This window comes from Lissotriton vulgaris, chromosome 1_2 (genome assembly GCF_964263255.1).
Source record: "Lissotriton vulgaris chromosome 1_2, aLisVul1.2, whole genome shotgun sequence".
NCBI lineage: Eukaryota > Metazoa > Chordata > Amphibia > Caudata > Salamandridae > Lissotriton > Lissotriton vulgaris.
The window spans coordinates 101,271,227-101,291,005 of record NC_141686.1 but is presented as its reverse complement, the minus strand read 5'-3'; the positions used below and the strand labels follow the sequence as shown (position 1 = coordinate 101,291,005).

Sequence of the window (19,779 nt, the reverse complement as noted above, 5' to 3'; positions counted from 1 at the left end):
ACAAGCTAGCAGGTGGAGAGGACGGAAAACTCTGTGCAGCCTAGAATAGATGGCTGTGTGATTTTCTGCAAGGATGACTGAAATGCATTCTTCATTTTAGAGCACCTGTAGGATTAAATTGATCTGTCAAGTACAAAAGTATCCTTAGAAGAGCAACTTTGAAATGCATTTGCTGGGTCTTCTGCTGCATTCCTACGTCCAGCTCTAATTCATTTTTTGATTAGCCCTCATTCAATTCCATATATGAATGAGAAGGAGAAATAAGAGGGCCCTTCGCTCTTTGAGAGAAACATGAAAAGACTGAGAACTGTGCAACTCCCAAACATTGGAGCCTTCGGCCTTACTCCAGCCAACTCTTGCGGTTTAATACTTTTAAATCTTGATGTTGTTTAACAATCCCAGCAGAAGGGATCAGGTTGACAGGCGCTGCAGTTCTCCAGTATGGGGCTGTCCAGATCATTACTCAATCTACCTTGCACTGGCACAGTATAAAATACGTCATGAAGTCTCCTATGAAAAGGTATACAAATCTGTTTGAATCACTTTTGTTAGTCAGGGGGACCCATTCGCTGGAAGGGGCAGGGAGGACAACAATAGCTCATTGGTATAGAACACTGCATTAGCAGCTGATTTTGAGGTGGGAGAAGATCGAGTAATCCAACTGGACCTCAATAAACGGTTTCTTAGTATGCAGTAGCCCGCGACCACTTCTAACCCAAAAGCGTAATCTCATCCTTTTGCAGAATCAGGCAAGCTTTCAGCTGCTCAAGCTGAACTGACATTGGTCTTCTTGGCCAGCAAGAATTCCTCTCTTGAAGCTGTTGAGGCTAGAGAACAGAATGATGCGTATTCATTCTTTATAATAACTCTTCTAGCCCTCCCACTCCATACCACTTTATAACTTCCAATGTTGCAGATGTCTTCCATCATTGTGACCCTTGCTACTTTTCTCAACATTGGCTGGCTCGGCATAACAAGAAGGGATGGATGGCTACAGGAGAGCCTGAATTGTGCCTGTAAGGTTCTACAGGGAGTCACTGGCAGATAATGAGAAACTCAGCCCTAAGTTGGCTCTTCTCTCTCACTTTCTTTCTCCTCTCTCCCTCTACCTATCTCTCACTCTCTAAATACTAGTATCTATATTGTATTCACATCCCCTTCACAAACTTTCTGACCCTACTTCCTCTCTCCCTTAAATCAGTTCAACCCTCTTCTTTTCCTTTAGGAAACTCCACATCTTTTTTAAAGGCCCTCACACATCAAAACTGCTCCTACTCTCATCTGTTTTCGTAGGGCATTGAAGACTTGGCTCTTCAACCAATAGGTTTGTGCTTAACACTGTATCTTAAAGTATCATACTGCGCCTAGACACCCTTGGGTAGTAGCTGCGCATTAAAAATTCCATAAATAAATAAATAAATAAAATAAATTCACACTGCTTCTTGATAAGACATTATTTTCCTTTCTTTGAAGGATAGTGAAATAGATTTTCTTGAAATACGGTTGGCATACCATCAATTCATTACACCGTACTTTATCATTATCCTTACTTAAGCAATGCATTTCATCATTAGGACATGTGCTGTGTTTGCCGGGCATGGTGGCGTGTGCCTGTTGTCCTAGCTACTTGGGAGGCTGAGGCTTGAGGATTGCTTGTGCTCAGGGGTTCTGGGCTGCCCTCAGCTGTGCTGATCAGGTGTCCATGCTACGTTGGGTATCAATATGGTGTTCTAGAGGGAGCTCTAGAATTTCAGGTTGTGTAATGAGTGGTGCACCGACCCAGGCTGGAAACAGAGCAGGCCAAAGCTTCCATGCCCATCGGTAGCAGGACAGCACCTGAGAGCAGTAGGTGTAACACAGCTTGAGCAACATAATGAGACCTAGCCTCTCTTTTTTTGACTCAAATGTGAACGTTTTGATTTTTACAAGATGGTAATGAATTATTTTTCCAAAACCAAATCTTTGTTTTTCTTTTGATATTTTTGCAGGAAGTACAATGAACATTTGAACTGGGCCGGGCATTCTAGCATAGCAGACAATTCTCCAGAATTGCAACATATTGCAACAACAAGCTAGCAGGTGGAGAGGACGGAAAACTCTGTGCAGCCTAGAATAGATGGCTGTGTGATTTTCTGCAAGGATGACTGAAATGCATTCTTCATTTTAGAGCACCTGTAGGATTAAATTGATCTGTCAAGTACAAAAGTATCCTTAGAAGAGCAACTTTGAAATGCATTTGCTGGGTCTTCTGCTGCATTCCTACGTCCAGCTCTAATTCATTTTTTGATTAGCCCTCATTCAATTCCATATATGAATGAGAAGGAGAAATAAGAGGGCCCTTCGCTCTTTGAGAGAAACATGAAAAGACTGAGAACTGTGCAACTCCCAAACATTGGAGCCTTCGGCCTTACTCCAGCCAACTCTTGCGGTTTAATATTTTTAAATCTTGATGTTGTTTAACAATACCAGCAGAAGGGATCAGGTTGACAGGCGCTGCAGTTCTCCAGTATGGGGCTGTCCAGATCATTACTCAATCTACCTTGCATTGGCACAGTATAAAATACGTCACGAAGTCTCCTATGAAAAGGTATACAAATCTGTTTGAATCACTTTTGTTAGTCAGGGGGACCCATTCGCTGGAAGGGGCAGGGAGGACAAAAATAGCTCATTGGTATAGAACACTGAATTAGCAGCTGATTTTGAGGTGGGAGAAGATCGAGTAATCCAACCAAACCTCAATAAACGGTTTCTTAGTATGCAGTAGCCCGCAACCACTTCTAACCCAAAAGCGTAATCTCATCCTTTTGCAGAATCAGGCAAGCTTTCACCTGCTCAAGCTGAACTGACATTGGTCGTCTTGGCCAGCAAGAGTTCCTCTCTTGAAGCTGTTGAGGCTAGAGAACAGAATGACGCGTATTCATTCTTTATAATACCTCTTCTAGCCCTCCCACTCCATACCACTTTATAACTTCCAATGTTTCAGATGTCTTCCATCAATGTGACCCTTGCTGCTTTTCTCAACATTGGCTGGCTCGGCATAACAAGAAGGGATGGATGTCTACAGGAGAGCCTGAATTGTGCCTGTAAGGTTCTACAGGGAGTCACTGGCAGATAATGAGAAACTCAGCCCTAAGTTGGCTCTTCTCTCTCACTTTCTTTCTCCTCTCTCCCTCTACCTATCTCTCACTCTCTAAATACTAGTATCTATATTGTATTCACATCCCCTTCACAAACTTTCTGACCCTACTTCCTCTCTCCCTTAAATCAGTTCAACCCTCTTCTTTTCCTTTAGGAAACTCCACATCTTTTTTAAAGGCCCTTCCCATATTCACACTGCTTCTTGATAAGACATTATTTTCCTTTCTTTGAAGGATAGTTAAATAGATTTTCTTGAAATACGGTTGGCATACCATCAATTCATTACACCGTACTTTATCAATATCCTTACTTAAGCAATGCATTTCATCATTAGGACACGTGCTGTATTTGCCGGGCATGGTGGCGTGTGCCTGTTGTCCTAGCTACTTGGGAGGCTGAGGCTTGTGGATTGCTTGAGCTCAGGGGTTCTGGGCTGCACTCAGCTGTGCTGATCAGGTGTCCATGCTACGTTGGGTATCAATATGGTGTTCTAGAGGGAGCTCTAGAATTTCGGGTTGTGTAATGAGTGGTGCACTGACCCAGGCTGGAAACAGAGCAGGCCAAAGCTTCCATGCCCATCGGTAGCAGGACAGCACCTGAGAGCAGTAGGTGTAACACAGCCTGAGCAAAATAGTGAGACCTAGCCTCTCTTTTTTTGACTCAAATGTGAACGTTTTGATTTTTACAAGATGGTAATGAATTATTTTTCCAAAACCAAATCTTTGTTTTTCTTTTGATATTTTTGCAGGAAGTACAATGAACATTTGAACTGGGCCGGGCATTCTAGCATAGCAGACAATTCTCCAGAATTGCAACATATTGCAACAACAAGCTAGCAGGTGGAGAGGACGGAAAACTCTGTGCAGCCTAGAATAGATGGCTGTGTGATTTTCTGCAAGGATGACTGAAATGCATTCTTCATTTTAGAGCACCTGTAGGATTAAATTGATCTGTCAAGTACAAAAGTATCCTTAGAAGAGCAACTTTGAAATGCATTTGCTGGGTCTTCTGCTGCATTCCTACGTCCAGCTCTAATTCATTTTTTGATTAGCCCTCATTCAATTCCATATATGAATGAGAAGGAGAAATAAGAGGGCCCTTCGCTCTTTGAGAGAAACATGAAAAGACTGAAAACTGTGTAACTCCCAAACATTGGAGCCTTCGGCCTTACTCCAGCCAACTCTTGCGGTTTAATACTTTTAAATCTTGATGTTGTTTAACAATCCCAGCAGAAGGGATCAGGTTGACAGGCGCTGCAGTTCTCCAGTATGGGGCTGTCCAGATCATTACTCAATCTACCTTGCACTGGCACAGTATAAAATACGTCATGAAGTCTCCTATGAAAAGGTATACAAATCTGTTTGAATCACTTTTGTTAGTCAGGGGGACCCATTCGCTGGAAGGGGCAGGGAGGACAACAATAGCTCATTGGTATAGAACACTGAATTAGCAGCTGATTTTGAGGTGGGAGAAGATCGAGTAATCCAACTGGACCTCAATAAACGGTTTCTTAGTATGCAGTAGCCCGCGACCACTTCTAACCCAAAAGCGTAATCTCATCCTTTTGCAGAATCAGGCAAGCTTTCAGCTGCTCAAGCTGAACTGACATTGGTCTTCTTGGCCAGCAAGAATTCCTCTCTTGAAGCTGTTGAGGCTAGAGAACAGAATGATGTGTATTCATTCTTTATAATAACTCTTCTAGCCCTCCCACTCCATACCACTTTATAACTTCCAATGTTGCAGATGTCTTCCATCATTGTGACCCTTGCTACTTTTCTCAACATTGGCTGGCTCGGCATAACAAGAAGGGATGGATGGCTACAGGAGAGCCTGAATTGTGCCTGTAAGGTTCTACAGGGAGTCACTGGCAGATAATGAGAAACTCAGCCCTAAGTTGGCTCTTCTCTCTCACTTTCTTTCTCCTCTCTCCCTCTACCTATCTCTCACTCTCTAAATACTAGTATCTATATTGTATTCACATCCCCTTCACAAACTTTCTGACCCTATTTCCTCTCTCCCTTAAATCAGTTCAACCCTCTTCTTTTCCTTTAGGAAACTCCACATCTTTTTTAAAGGCCCTCACACATCAAAACTGCTCCTACTCTCATCTGTTTTCGTAGGGCATTGAAGACTTGGCTCTTCAACCAATAGGTTTGTGCTTACCACTGTATCTTAAAGTATCATACTGCGCCTAGACACCCTTGGGTAGTAGCTGCGCATTAAAAATTCCATAAATAAATAAATAAATAAAATAAATTCACACTGCTTCTTGATAAGACATTATTTTCCTTTCTTTGAAGGATAGTGAAATAGATTTTCTTGAAATACGGTTGGCATACCATCAATTCATTACACCGTACTTTATCATTATCCTTACTTAAGCAATGCATTTCATCATTAGGACATGTGCTGTGTTTGCCGGGCATGGTGGCGTGTGCCTGTTGTCCTAGCTACTTGGGAGGCTGAGGCTTGTGGATTGCTTGTGCTCAGGGGTTCTGGGCTGCCCTCAGCTATGCTGATCAGGTGTCCATGCTACGTTGGGTATCAATATGGTGTTCTAGAGGGAGCTCTAGAATTTCAGGTTGTGTAATGAGTGGTGCACCGATCCAGGCTGGAAACAGAGCAGGCCAAAGCTTCCATGCCCATCGGTAGCAGGACAGCACCTGAGAGCAGTAGGTGTAACACAGCTTGAGCAACATAATGAGACCTAGCCTCTCTTTTTTTGACTCAAATGTGAACGTTTTGATTTTTACAAGATGGTAATGAATTATTTTTCCAAAACCAAATCTTTGTTTTTCTTTTGATATTTTTGCAGGAAGTACAATGAACATTTGAACTGGGCCGGGCATTCTAGCATAGCAGACAATTCTCCAGAATTGCAACATATTGCAACAACAAGCTAGCAGGTGGAGAGGACGGAAAACTCTGTGCAGCCTAGAATAGATGGCTGTGTGATTTTCTGCAAGGATGACTGAAATGCATTCTTCATTTTAGAGCACCTGTAGGATTAAATTGATCTGTCAAGTACAAAAGTATCCTTAGAAGAGCAACTTTGAAATGCATTTGCTGGGTCTTCTGCTGCATTCCTACGTCCAGCTCTAATTCATTTTTTGATTAGCCCTCATTCAATTCCATATATGAATGAGAAGGAGAAATAAGAGGGCCCTTCGCTCTTTGAGAGAAACATGAAAAGACTGAGAACTGTGCACCTCCCAAACATTGGAGCCTTCGGCCTTACTCCAGCCAACTCTTGCGGTTTAATACTTTTAAATCTTGATGTTGTTTAACAATACCAGCAGAAGGGATCAGGTTGACAGGCGCTGCAGTTCTCCAGTATGGGGCTGTCCAGATCATTACTCAATCTACCTTGCATTGGCACAGTATAAAATACGTCACGAAGTCTCCTATGAAAAGGTATACAAATCTGTTTGAATCACTTTTGTTAGTCAGGGGGACCCATTCGCTGGAAGGGGCAGGGAGGACAAAAATAGCTCATTGGTATAGAACACTGAATTAGCAGCTGATTTTGAGGTGGGAGAAGATCGAGTAATCCAACCAAACCTCAATAAACGGTTTCGTAGTATGCAGTAGCCCGCAACCACTTCTAACCCAAAAGCGTAATCTCATCCTTTTGCAGAATCAGGCAAGCTTTCACCTGCTCAAGCTGAACTGACATTGGTCTTCTTGGCCAGCAAGAGTTCCTCTCTTGAAGCTGTTGAGGCTAGAGAACAGAATGACGCGTATTCATTCTTTATAATACCTCTTCTAGCCCTCCCACTCCATACCACTTTATAACTTCCAATGTTTCAGATGTCTTCCATCAATGTGACCCTTGCTGCTTTTCTCAACATTGGCTGGCTAGGCATAACAAGAAGGGATGGATGTCTACAGGAGAGCCTGAATTGTGCCTGTAAGGTTCTACAGGGAGTCACTGGCAGATAATGAGAAACTCAGCCCTAAGTTGGCTCTTCTCTCTCACTTTCTTTCTCCTCTCTCCCTCTACCTATCTCTCACTCTCTAAATACTAGTATCTATATTGTATTCACATCCCCTTCACAAACTTTCTGACCCTACTTCCTCTCTCCCTTAAATCAGTTCAACCCTCTTCTTTTCCTTTAGGAAACTCCACATCTTTTTTAAAGGCCCTCACACATCAAAACTGCTCCTACTCTCATCTGTTTTCGTAGGGCATTGAAGACTTGGCTCTTCAACCAATAGGTTTGTGCTTACCACTGTATCTTAAAGTATCATACTGCGCCTAGACACCCTTGGGTAGTAGCTGCGCATTAAAAATTCCATAAATAAATAAATAAATAAAATAAATTCACACTGCTTCTTGATAAGACATTATTTTCCTTTCTTTGAAGGATAGTGAAATAGATTTTCTTGAAATACGGTTGGCATACCATCAATTCATTACACCGTACTTTATCATTATCCTTACTTAAGCAATGCATTTCATCATTAGGACATGTGCTGTGTTTGCCGGGCATGGTGGCGTGTGCCTGTTGTCCTAGCTACTTGGGAGGCTGAGGCTTGTGGATTGCTTGTGCTCAGGGGTTCTGGGCTGCCCTCAGCTGTGCTGATCAGGTGTCCATGCTACGTTGGGTATCAATATGGTGTTCTAGAGGGAGCTCTAGAATTTCAGGTTGTGTAATGAGTGGTGCACCGACCCAGGCTGGAAACAGAGCAGGCCAAAGCTTCCATGCCCATCAGTAGCAGGACACCACCTGAGAGCAGTAGGTGTAACACAGCTTGAGCAACATAATGAGACCTAGCCTCTCTTTTTTTGACTCAAATGTGAACGTTTTGATTTTTACAAGATGGTAATGAATTATTTTTCCAAAACCAAATCTTTGTTTTTCTTTTGATATTTTTGCAGGAAGTACAATGAACATTTGAACTGGGCCGGGCATTCTAGCATAGCAGACAATTCTCCAGAATTGCAACATATTGCAACAACAAGCTAGCAGGTGGAGAGGACGGAAAACTCTGTGCAGCCTAGAATAGATGGCTGTGTGATTTTCTGCAAGGATGACTGAAATGCATTCTTCATTTTAGAGCACCTGTAGGATTAAATTGATCTGTCAAGTACAAAAGTATCCTTAGAAGAGCAACTTTGAAATGCATTTGCTGGGTCTTCTGCTGCATTCCTACGTCCAGCTCTAATTCATTTTTTGATTAGCCCTCATTCAATTCCATATATGAATGAGAAGGAGAAATAAGAGGGCCCTTCGCTCTTTGAGAGAAACATGAAAAGACTGAGAACTGTGCAACTCCCAAACATTGGAGCCTTCGGCCTTACTCCAGCCAACTCTTGCGGTTTAATACTTTTAAATCTTGATGTTGTTTAACAATACCAGCAGAAGGGATCAGGTTGACAGGCGCTGCAGTTCTCCAGTATGGGGCTGTCCAGATCATTACTCAATCTACCTTGCATTGGCACAGTATAAAATACGTCACGAAGTCTCCTATGAAAAGGTATACAAATCTGTTTGAATCACTTTTGTTAGTCAGGGGGACCCATTCGCTGGAAGGGGCAGGGAGGACAAAAATAGCTCATTGGTATAGAACACTGAATTAGCAGCTGATTTTGAGGTGGGAGAAGATCGAGTAATCCAACCAAACCTCAATAAACGGTTTCGTAGTATGCAGTAGCCCGCAACCACTTCTAACCCAAAAGCGTAATCTCATCCTTTTGCAGAATCAGGCAAGCTTTCACCTGCTCAAGCTGAACTGACATTGGTCTTCTTGGCCAGCAAGAGTTCCTCTCTTGAAGCTGTTGAGGCTAGAGAACAGAATGACGAGTATTCATTCTTTATAATACCTCTTCTAGCCCTCCCACTCCATACCACTTTATAACTTCCAATGTTTCAGATGTCTTCCATCAATGTGACCCTTGCTGCTTTTCTCAACATTGGCTGGCTCGGCATAACAAGAAGGGATGGATGTCTACAGGAGAGCCTGAATTGTGCCTGTAAGGTTCTACAGGGAGTCACTGGCAGATAATGAGAAACTCAGCCCTAAGTTGGCTCTTCTCCCTCACTTTCTTTCTCCTCTCTCCCTCTACCTATCTCTCACTCTCTAAATACTAGTATCTATATTGTATTCACATCCCCTTCACAAACTTTCTGACCCTACTTCCTCTCTCCCTTAAATCAGTTCAACCCTCTTCTTTTCCTTTAGGAAACTCCACATCTTTTTTAAAGGACCTTCCCATATTCACACTGCTTCTTGATAAGACATTATTTTCCTTTCTTTGAAGGATAGTTAAATAGATTTTCTTGAAATACGGTTGGCATACCATCAATTCATTACACCGTACTTTATCAATATCCTTACTTAAGCAATGCATTTCATCATTAGGACACGTGCTGTATTTGCCGGGCATGGTGGCGTGTGCCTGTTGTCCTAGCTACTTGGGAGGCTGAGGCTTGTGAATTGCTTGAGCTCAGGGGTTCTGGGCTGCACTCAGCTGTGCTGATCAGGTGTCCATGCTATGTTGGGTATCAATATGGTGTTCTAGAGGGAGCTCTAGAATTTCAGATTGTGTAATGAGTGGTGCACTGACCCAGGCTGGAAACAGAGCAGGCCAAAGCTTCCATGCCCATCGGTAGCAGGACAGCACCTGAGAGCAGTAGGTGTAACACAGCCTGAGCAAAATAGTGAGACCTAGCCTCTCTTTTTTTGACTCAAATGTGAACGTTTTGATTTTTACAAGATGGTAATGAATTATTTTTCCAAAACCAAATCTTTGTTTTTCTTTTGATATTTTTGCAGGAAGTACAATGAACATTTGAACTGGGCCGGGCATTCTAGCATAGCAGACAATTCTCCAGAATTGCAACATATTGCAACAACAAGCTAGCAGGTGGAGAGGACGGAAAACTCTGTGCAGCCTAGAATAGATGGCTGTGTGATTTTCTGCAAGGATGACTGAAATGCATTCTTCATTTTAGAGCACCTGTAGGATTAAATTGATCTGTCAAGTACAAAAGTATCCTTAGAAGAGCAACTTTGAAATGCATTTGCTGGGTCTTCTGCTGCATTCCTACGTCCAGCTCTAATTCATTTTTTGATTAGCCCTCATTCAATTCCATATATGAATGAGAAGGAGAAATAAGAGGGCCCTTCGCTCTTTGAGAGAAACATGAAAAGACTGAAAACTGTGTAACTCCCAAACATTGGAGCCTTCGGCCTTACTCCAGCCAACTCTTGCGGTTTAATACTTTTAAATCTTGATGTTGTTTAACAATCCCAGCAGAAGGGATCAGGTTGACAGGCGCTGCAGTTCTCCAGTATGGGGCTGTCCAGATCATTACTCAATCTACCTTGCATTGGCACAGTATAAAATACGTCATGAATTCTCCTATGAAAAGGTATACAAATCTGTTTGAATCACTTTTGTTAGTCAGGGGGACAAAATAGTGAGACCTAGCCTCTCTTTTTTTGGCTCAAATGTGAACGTTTTGATTTTTACAAGATGGTAATGAATTATTTTTTCAAAACCAAATCTTTGTTTTTCTTTTGATATTTTTGCAGGAAGTACAATGAACATTTGAACTGGGCCGGGCATTCTAGCATAGCAGACATTTCTCCAGAATTGCGACATATTGCAACAACAAGCTAGCAGGTGGAGAGGACTGAAAACTCTGTGCAGCCTAGAATAGATGGCTGTGTGATTTTCTGCAAGGATGACTGAAATGCATTCTTCATTTTAGAGCACCTGTAGGATTAAATTGATCTGTCAAGTACAAAAGTATCCTCAAAGGAGCAACTTTAAAATGAGTTTGCTGGGTCTTCTGCTGCATTCCTACGTCCAGCTCTAATTCATTTTTTGATTAGCCCTCATTCAATTCCACATATGAATGAGAAGGAGAAATAAGAGGGCCCTTCGCTCTTTGAGAGAAACATGAAAAGACTGAAAACTGTGTAACTCCCAAACATTGGAGCCTTCGGCCTTACTCCAGCCAACTCTTGCGGTTTAATTCTTTTAAATCTTGATGTTGTTTAACAATACCAGCAGAAGGGATCAGGTTGACAGGCGCTGCAGTTCTCCAGTATGGGGCTGTCCAGATCATTACTCAATCTACCTTGCATTGGCACAGTATAAAATACGTCATGAATTCTCCTATGAAAAGGTATACAAATCTGTTTGAATCACTTTTGTTAGTCAGGGGGACCCATTCACTGGAAGGGGCAGGGAGGACAAAAATAGCTCATTGGTATAGAACACTGAATTAGCAGCTGATTTTGAGGTGGGAGAAGATCGAGTAATCCAACTGGACCTCAATAAACGGTTTCTTAGTATGCAGTAGCCCGCGACCACTTCTAACCCAAAAGCGTAATCTCATCCTTTTGCAGAATCAGGCAAGCTTTCACCTGCTCAAGCTGAACTGACATTGGTCTTCTTGGCCAGCAAGAATTCCTCTCTTGAAGCTGTTGAGGCTAGAGAACAGAATGATGCGTATTCATTCTTTATAATAACTCTTCTAGCCCTCCCACTCCATACCACTTTATAACTTCCAATGTTGCAGATGTCTTCCATCATTGTGACCCTTGCTACTTTTCTCAACATTGGCTGGCTCGGCATAACAAGAAGGGATGGATGGCTACAGGAGAGCCTGAATTGTGCCTGTAAGGTTCTACAGGGAGTCACTGGCAGATAATGAGAAACTTAGCCCTAAGTTGGCTCTTCTCTCTCACTTTCTTTCTCCTCTCTCCCTCTACCTATCTCTCACTCTCTAAATACTAGTATCTATATTGTATTCACATCCCCTTCACAAACTTTCTGACCCTACTTCCTCTCTCCCTTAAATCAGTTCAACCCTCTTCTTTTCCTTTAGGAAACTCCACGTCTTTTTTAAAGGCCCTTCCCATATTCACACTGCTTCTTGATAAGACATTATTTTCCTTTCTTTGAAGGATAGTGAAATAGATTTTCTTGAAATATGGGTGGCATACCATCAATTCATTACACCGTACTTTATCATTATCCTTACTTAAGCAATGCATTTCATCATTAGGACATGTACTGTGTTTGCCGGGCATGGTGGCGTGTGCCTGTTGTCCTAGCTACTTGGGAGGCTGAGGCATGAGGATTGCTTGAGCTCGGGGGTTCTGGCCTGCACTCAGCTGTGTTGATCAGGTGTCCATGCTACGTTGGGTATCAATATGGTGTTCTAGAGGGAGCTCTAGAATTTCAGGTTGTGTAATGAGAGGTGCACCGACCCAGGCTGGAAACAGAGCAGGCCAAAGCTTCCATGCCCATCGGTAGCAGGACAGCACCTGAGAGCAGTAGGTGTAACACAGCTTGAGCAAAATAGTGAGACCTAGACTCTCTTTTTTTGACTCAAATGTGAACGTTTTGATTTTTACAAGATGGTAATGAATTATTTTTCCAAAACCAAATCTTTGTTTTTCTTTTGATATTTTTGCAGGAAGTACAATGAACATTTGAACTGGGCCGGGCATTCTAGCATAGCAGACAATTCTCCAGAATTGCAACATATTGCAACAACAAGCTAGCAGGAGGAGAGGACTGAAAACTCTGTGCAGCCTAGAATAGATGGCTGTGTGATTTTCTGCAAGGATGACTGAAATGCATTCTTCATTTTAGAGCACCTGTAGGATTAAATTGATCTGTCAAGTACAGAAGTATACTTAGAAGAGCAACTTTGAAATGCGTTTGCTGGGTCTTCTGCTGCATTCCTACGTCCAGCTCTAATTCATTTTTTGATTAGCCCTCATTCAATTCCATATATGAATTAGAAGGAGAAATAAGAGGGCCCTTCGCTCTTTGAGAGAAACATGAAAAGACTGAAAACTGTGTAACTCCCAAACATTGGAGCCTTTGGCCTTACTCCAGCCAACTCTTGCGGTTTAATACTTTTAAATCTTGATGTTGTTTAACAATCCCTGCAGAAGGGATCAGGTTGACAGGCGCTGCAGTTCTCCAGTATGGGGCTGTCCAGATCATTACTCAATCTACCTTGCATTGGCACAGTATAAAATACGTCATGAATTCTCCTATGAAAAGGTATACAAATCTGTTTGAATCACTTTTGTTAGTCAGGGGGACCCATTCGCTGGAAGGGGCAGGGAGGACAAAATAGCTCATTGGTATAGAACACTGAATTACTAGCTGATTTTGAGGTGGGAGAAGATCGAGTAATCCAACCGGACCTCAATAAACGGTTTCTTAGTATGCAGTAGCCCGCGACCACTTCTAACCCAAAAGCGTAATCTCATCCTTTTGCAGAATCAGGCAAGCATTCACCTGCTCAAGCTGAACTGACATTGGTCTTCTTGGCCAGCAAGAATTCCTCTCTTGAAGCTGTTGAGGCTGGAGAACAGAATGATGCGTATTCATTCTTTATAATAACTCTTCTAGCCCTCCCACTCCATACCACTTTATAACTTCCAATGTTGCAGATGTCTTCCATCATTGTGACCCTTGCTACTTTTCCCAACATTGGCTGGCTCGGCATAACAAGAAGGGATGGATGGCTACAGAAGAGCCTGAATTGTGCCTGTAAGGTTCTACAGGGAGTCACTGGCAGATAATGAGAAACTCAGCCCTAAGTTGGCTCTTCTCTCTCACTTTCTTTCTCCTCTCTCCCTCTACCTATCTCTCACTCTCTAAATACTAGTATCTATATTGTATTCACATCCCCTTCACAAACTTTCTGACCCTACTTCCTCTCTCCCTTAAATCAGTTCAACCCTCTTCTTTTCCTTTAGGAAACTCCACATCTTTTTTAAAGGCCCTTCCCATATTCACACTGCTTCTTGATAAGACATTATTTTCCTTTCTTTGAAGGATAGTGAAATAGATTTTCTTGAAATACGGTTGGCATACCATCAATTCATTACACCGTACTTTATCATTATCCTTACTTAAGCAATGCATTTCATCATTAGGACATGTGCTGTGTTTGCCGGGCATGGTGGCGTGTGCCTGTTGTCCTAGCTACTTGGGAGGCTGAGGCTTGTGGATTGCTTGAGCTTAGGGGTTCTGGGCTGCACTCAGCTGTGTTGATCAGGTGTCCATGCTACGTTGGTTATCAATATGGTGTTCTAGAGGGAGCTCTAGAATTTCAGGTTGTGTAATGAGAGGTGCACTGACCCAGGCTGGAAACAGAGCAGGCCAAAGCTTCCATGCCCATCAGTAGCAGGACAGCACCTGACAGCAGTAGGTGTAACACAGCTTGAGCAAAATAGTGAGACCTAGCCTCTCTTTTTTTTACTCAAATGTGAACGTTTTGATTTTTACAAGATGGTAATGAATTATTTTTCCAAAACCAAATCTTTGTTTTTCTTTTGATATTTTTGCAGGAAGTACAATGAACATTTGAACTGGGCCGGGCATTCTAGCATAGCAGACAATTCTCCAGGATTGCGACATATTGCAACAACAAGCTAGCAGGTGGAGAGGACGGAAAACTCTGTGCAGCCTAGAATAGATGGCTGTGTGATTTTCTGCAAGGATGACTGAAATGCATTCTTCATTTTAGAGCACCTGTAGGATTAAATTGATCTGTCAAGTACAAAAGTATCCTTAGAAGAGCAACTTTGAAATGCATTTGCTGGGTCTTCTGCTGCATTCCTACGTCCAGCTCTAATTCATTTTTTGATTAGCCCTCATTCAATTCCATATATGAATGAGAAGGAGAAATAAGAGGGCCCTTCGCTCTTTGAGAGAAACATGAAAAGACTGAGAACTGTGCAACTCCCAAACATTGGAGCCTTCGGCCTTACTCCAGCCAACTCTTGCGGTTTAATACTTTTAAATCTTGATGTTGTTTAACAATACCAGCAGAAGGGATCAGGTTGACAGGCGCTGCAGTTCTCCAGTATGGGGCTGTCCAGATCATTACTCAATCTACCTTGCATTGGCACAGTACAAAATACGTCACGAAGTCTCCTATGAAAAGGTATACAAATCTGTTTGAATCACTTTTGTTAGTCAGGGGGACCCATTCGCTGGAAGGGGCAGGGAGGACAAAAATAGCTCATTGGTATAGAACACTGAATTAGCAGCTGATTTTGAGGTGGGAGAAGATCGAGTAATCCAACCAAACCTCAATAAACGATTTCTTAGTATGCAGTAGCCCGCAACCACTTCTAACCCAAAAGCGTAATCTCATCCTTTTTCAGAATCAGGCAAGCTTTCACCTGCTCAAGCTGAACTGACATTGGTCTTCTTGGCCAGCAAGAGTTCCTCTCTTGAAGCTGTTGAGGCTAGAGAACAGAATGATGCGTATTGATTCTTTATAATAACTCTTCTAGCCCTCCCACTCCATAACACTTTATAACTTCCAATGTTGCAGATGTCTTCCATCATTGTGACCCTTGCTACTTTTCCCAACATTGGCTGGCTCGGCATAACAAGAAGGGATGGATGGCTACAGAAGAGCCTGAATTGTGCCTGTAAGGTTCTACAGGGAGTCACTGGCAGATAATGAGAAACTCAGCCCTAAGTTGGCTCTTCTCTCCCACTTTCTTTCTCCTCTCTCCCTCTACCTATCTCTCACTCTCTAAATACTAGTATCTATATTGTATTCACATCCCCTTCACAAACTTTCTGGCCCTACTTCCTCTCTCCCTTAAATCAGTTCAACCCTCTTCTTTTCCTTTAGGAAACTCCACATCTTTTTTAAAGGCCCTTCCCATATTCACACTGCTTCTTGATAAGACATTATTTTCCTTTCTTTGAAGGATAGTGAAATAGATTTTCTCGAAATATGGGTGGCATACCATCAATTCATTACACCGTACTTTATCATTATCCTTACTTAAGCAATGCATTTCATCATTAGGACATGTGCTGTGTTTGCCGGGCATGGTGGCGTGTGCCTGTTGTCCTAGCTACTTGGGAGGCTGAGGCATGTGGATTGCTTCAGCTCAGGGGTTCTGGGCTGCACTCAGCTGTGGTGATCAGGTGTCCATGCTACGTTGGGTATCAATATGATGTTCTAGAGGGAGCTCTAGAATTTCAGGTTGTGTAATGAGAGGTGCACCGACACAGGCTGGAAACAGAGCAGGCCAAAGCTTCCATGCCCATCGGTAGCAGGACAGCACCTGAGAGCAGTAGGTGTAACACAGCTTGAGCAAAATAGTGAGACCTAGCCTCTCATTTTTTTGACTCAAATGTGAACGTTTTGATTTTTACAAGATGGTAATGAATTATTTTTCCAAAACCAAATCTTTGTTTTTCTTTTTATATTTTTGCAGGAAGTACAATGAACATTTGAACTGGGCCGGGCATTCTAGCATAGCAGACAATTCTCCAGAATTGCGACATATTGCAACAACAAGCTAGCAGGTGGAGAGGACTGAAAACTCTGTGCAGCCTAGAATAGATGGCTGTGTGATTTTCTGCAAGGATGACTGAAATGCATTCTTCATTTTAGAGCACCTGTAGGATTAAATTGATCTGTCAAGTACAAAAGTATCCTTAGAAGAGCAACTTTGAAATGAGTTTGCTGGGTCTTCTGCTGCATTCCTACGTCCAGCTCTAATTCATTTTTTGATTAGCCCTCATTCAATTCCATATATGAATGAGAAGGAGAAATAAGAGGGCCCTTCGCTCTTTGAGAGAAACATGAAAAGACTGAGAACTGTGTAACTCCCAAACATTGGAGCCTTCGGCCTTACTCCAGCCAACTCTTGCGGTTTAATACTTTTAAATCTTGATGTTGTTTAACAATCCCAGCAGAAGGGATCAGGTTGACAGGCGCTGCAGTTCTCCAGTATGGGGCTGTCCAGATCATTACTCAATCTACCTTGCATTGGCACAGTATAAAATACGTCATGAATTCTCCTATGAAAAGGTATACAAATCTGTTTGAATCACTTTTGTTAGTCAGGGGGACCCATTCGCTGGAAGGGGCAGGGAGGACAAAAATAGATCATTGGTATAGAACACTGAATTAGCAGCTGATTTTGAGGTGGGAGAAGATCGAGTAATCCAACTGGACCTCAATAAACGGTTTCTTAGTATGCAGTAGCCCGCGACCACTTCTAACCCAAAAGCGTAATCTCATCCTTTTGCAGAATCAGGCAAGCTTTCACCTGCTCAAGCTGAACTGACATTGGTCTTCTTGGCCAGCAAGAATTCCTCTCTTGAAGCTGTTGAGGCTAGAGAACAGAATGATGCGTATTCATTCTTTATAATAACTCTTCTAGCCCTCCCACTCCATAACACTTTATAACTTCCAATGTTGCAGATGTCTTCTATCATTGTGACCCTTGCTACTTTTCTCAACATTGGCTGGCTCGGCATAACAAGAAGGGATGGATGGCTACAGGAGAGCCTGAATTGTGCCTGTAAGGTTCTTCAGGGAGTCACTGGCAGATAATGAGAAACTCAGCCCTAAGTTGGCTCTTCTCTCTCACTTTCTTTCTCCTCTCTCCCTCTACCTATCTCTCACTCTCTAAATACTAGTATCTATATTGTATTCACATCCCCTTCACAAACTTTCTGACCCTACTTCCTCTCTCCCTTAAATCAGTTCAACCCTCTTCTTTTCCTTTAGGAAACTCCACATCTTTTTTAAAGGCCCTTCCCATATTCACACTGCTTCTTGATAAGACATTATTTTCCTTTCTTTGAAGGATAGTGAAATAGATTTTCTTGAAATATGGGTGGCATACCATCAATTCATTACACCGTACTTTATCATTATCCTTACTTAAGCAATGCATTTCATCATTAGGACATGTGCTGTGTTTGCCGGGCATGGTGGCGTGTGCCTGTTGTCCTAGCTACTTGGGAGGCTGAGGCATGTGGATTGCTTGAGCTCAAGGGTTCTGGGCTGCACTCAGCTGTGTTGATCAGGTGTCCATGCTACGTTGGGTATCAATATGGGGTTCTAGAGGGAGCTCTAGAATTTCAGGTTGTGTAATGAGAGGTGCACCGACCCAGGCTGGAAACAGAGCAGGCCAAAGCTTCCATGCCCATCGGTAGCAGGACAGCACCTGAGAACAGTAGGTGTAACACAGCTTGAGCAAAATAGTGAGACCTAGCCTCTCTTTTTTTGACTCAAATGTGAACGTTTTGATTTTTACAAGATGGTAATGAATTATTTTTCCAAAACCAAATCTTTGTTTTTCTTTTGATATTTTTGCAGGAAGTACAATGAACATTTGAACTGAATTGAATTTGAATTTGAATTTGAATTTGAATTTGAATTTGAATTTAAAATATTTATATAGCGCAACATACACCATGCGGTTTCTTGGCGCTGTGGAAACACATTTAGCAGCAGGAACGAAGACTGGAGAAAAAAAGGAAATCAGTTTACATTAGGGAAGGCCTGAGTGAACAGAAGAGTCTTAAGATCTTTTCGGAAGGTGGAATAATGTGTGGCCAGACGTAAGTGATCGGGGAGGGAGTTCCAGAAGGATGGTGCTAGGAATGAGAAATTAGCTCCGCCCCATTTCTTACGTCTGTACCGGGGAACCTGAAGGAGTGATTGAGTAGATGAGCGGAGCTCACGGACAGGGGTATACTCTTTTAACAGAGAAGAGATAAAGGCAGGGGCAGTGCCCTGGCGCGCCTGAAAGACCATGCATCCTGTTTTAAAGAGGGATCGCTCCCTAACAGGTAGCCAATGTAATGCCTTTAAAAGGGGAGTGGAGTGATGGGAACGGGGGAGGCCATACACCAATCTGGCCGCCTGGTTTTGAACCAGCTGGAGCTTCCGCAAACTATACGCTGGAATACCATTGTAAAGGGCGTTGGTGTAGTCCAGCCGGGAGATGACCAGAGCGGACATGATTAACTTAAGTGCAAGAGGAGAGAAGAAACGAGAAACAGATCGAATAGTTCGAAGAACAAGAAAACAGGAAGAAACAACAGAGCTGATTTGCGAGTGAAGGTTGAGCTGATTGTTAAGTTTGATGCCCAGAGTCTTAACTGAAGGAGAGGGTGAGGGAGAGGATCCTAGAGAAGAGGGCCAAAAAGAAGAGTTCCAGGGACTGGAGGAACCACCCGTAAGGACCAGTTCTGTTTTATCAGGGTTCAACTTCAGATGGTTGTGGTTCATCCAGTCCCTGATGAAAATCATAATAGACTGAAAATTAGAAATAGAGTGAGAAGAAGAGGACAGATTAAAGATGAGCTGGAGGTCATCTGCATAATTATAAACAGTGACCTCCAGTTGCTGAAGTGCAAAGATCAGAGGATAGATGTAGAGATTAAACAGAAGGGGGGAAAGAGAAGAACCTTGGGGAACACCACATGTGACTTTGAGTTGGGTGGCCGAAAAGTCCCCTAACCGGACCGCCTGGGTGCGGTCCCTCAGGAAGGACGATAGCCAGACCAGGGCTGAGCCCTCGACCCCCGCCGCTCCGATACGGGAAAGTAAGATGGAATGGTCCACCGTATCGAAAGCGGCGGAGAGATCGAGGAGCACCAGAGCCTGGCGGCTATTTTGGTCCATGCCCTCCCTGAGGTTATTAAGGACTGACACCACGACGGCCTCGGTAGAATGCCTAGACCGAAAGCCTGCCTGGCGGGACGCTAGGCCCCCATTGGCTTCCACATGTGCACTGAGGACCGATGTTACATGTCGCTCCAGCACTTTGCCCAGGTAGGGCAGGAGAGAGATGGGGCGGTAATTGGCTGGAGCAGAG

At 43.0% G+C, this 19,779-nt stretch overlaps 9 non-coding genes across 9 annotated transcripts; all 9 read left to right on the top strand.

Moving 5' to 3' along the window:
* The first annotated feature begins 1,590 nt into the window (after positions 1-1,590).
* LOC147734508 (signal recognition particle RNA) lies at positions 1,591-1,890 on the top strand. The gene has a single exon (XR_015308098.1).
* Positions 1,891-3,488: 1,598 nt separating this feature from the next.
* LOC147734507 (signal recognition particle RNA) lies at positions 3,489-3,788 on the top strand. The gene has a single exon (XR_015307875.1).
* Positions 3,789-5,555: 1,767 nt separating this feature from the next.
* Positions 5,556-5,855, top strand: LOC147734506 (signal recognition particle RNA). The gene has a single exon (XR_015307656.1).
* Positions 5,856-7,622: 1,767 nt separating this feature from the next.
* On the top strand, positions 7,623-7,922 carry LOC147734505 (signal recognition particle RNA). The gene has a single exon (XR_015307682.1).
* A 1,598-nt stretch (positions 7,923-9,520) lies between these two features.
* On the top strand, positions 9,521-9,820 carry LOC147734504 (signal recognition particle RNA). Its single transcript, XR_015307913.1, has one exon.
* A 2,360-nt stretch (positions 9,821-12,180) lies between these two features.
* Positions 12,181-12,480, top strand: LOC147734503 (signal recognition particle RNA). Its single transcript, XR_015308254.1, has one exon.
* Positions 12,481-14,077: 1,597 nt separating this feature from the next.
* On the top strand, positions 14,078-14,377 carry LOC147734502 (signal recognition particle RNA). Its single transcript, XR_015307653.1, has one exon.
* Positions 14,378-15,975: 1,598 nt separating this feature from the next.
* LOC147734501 (signal recognition particle RNA) lies at positions 15,976-16,275 on the top strand. The gene has a single exon (XR_015307664.1).
* Positions 16,276-17,874: 1,599 nt separating this feature from the next.
* On the top strand, positions 17,875-18,174 carry LOC147734500 (signal recognition particle RNA). Its single transcript, XR_015307666.1, has one exon.
* The last annotated feature ends 1,605 nt before the right edge of the window (positions 18,175-19,779 follow it).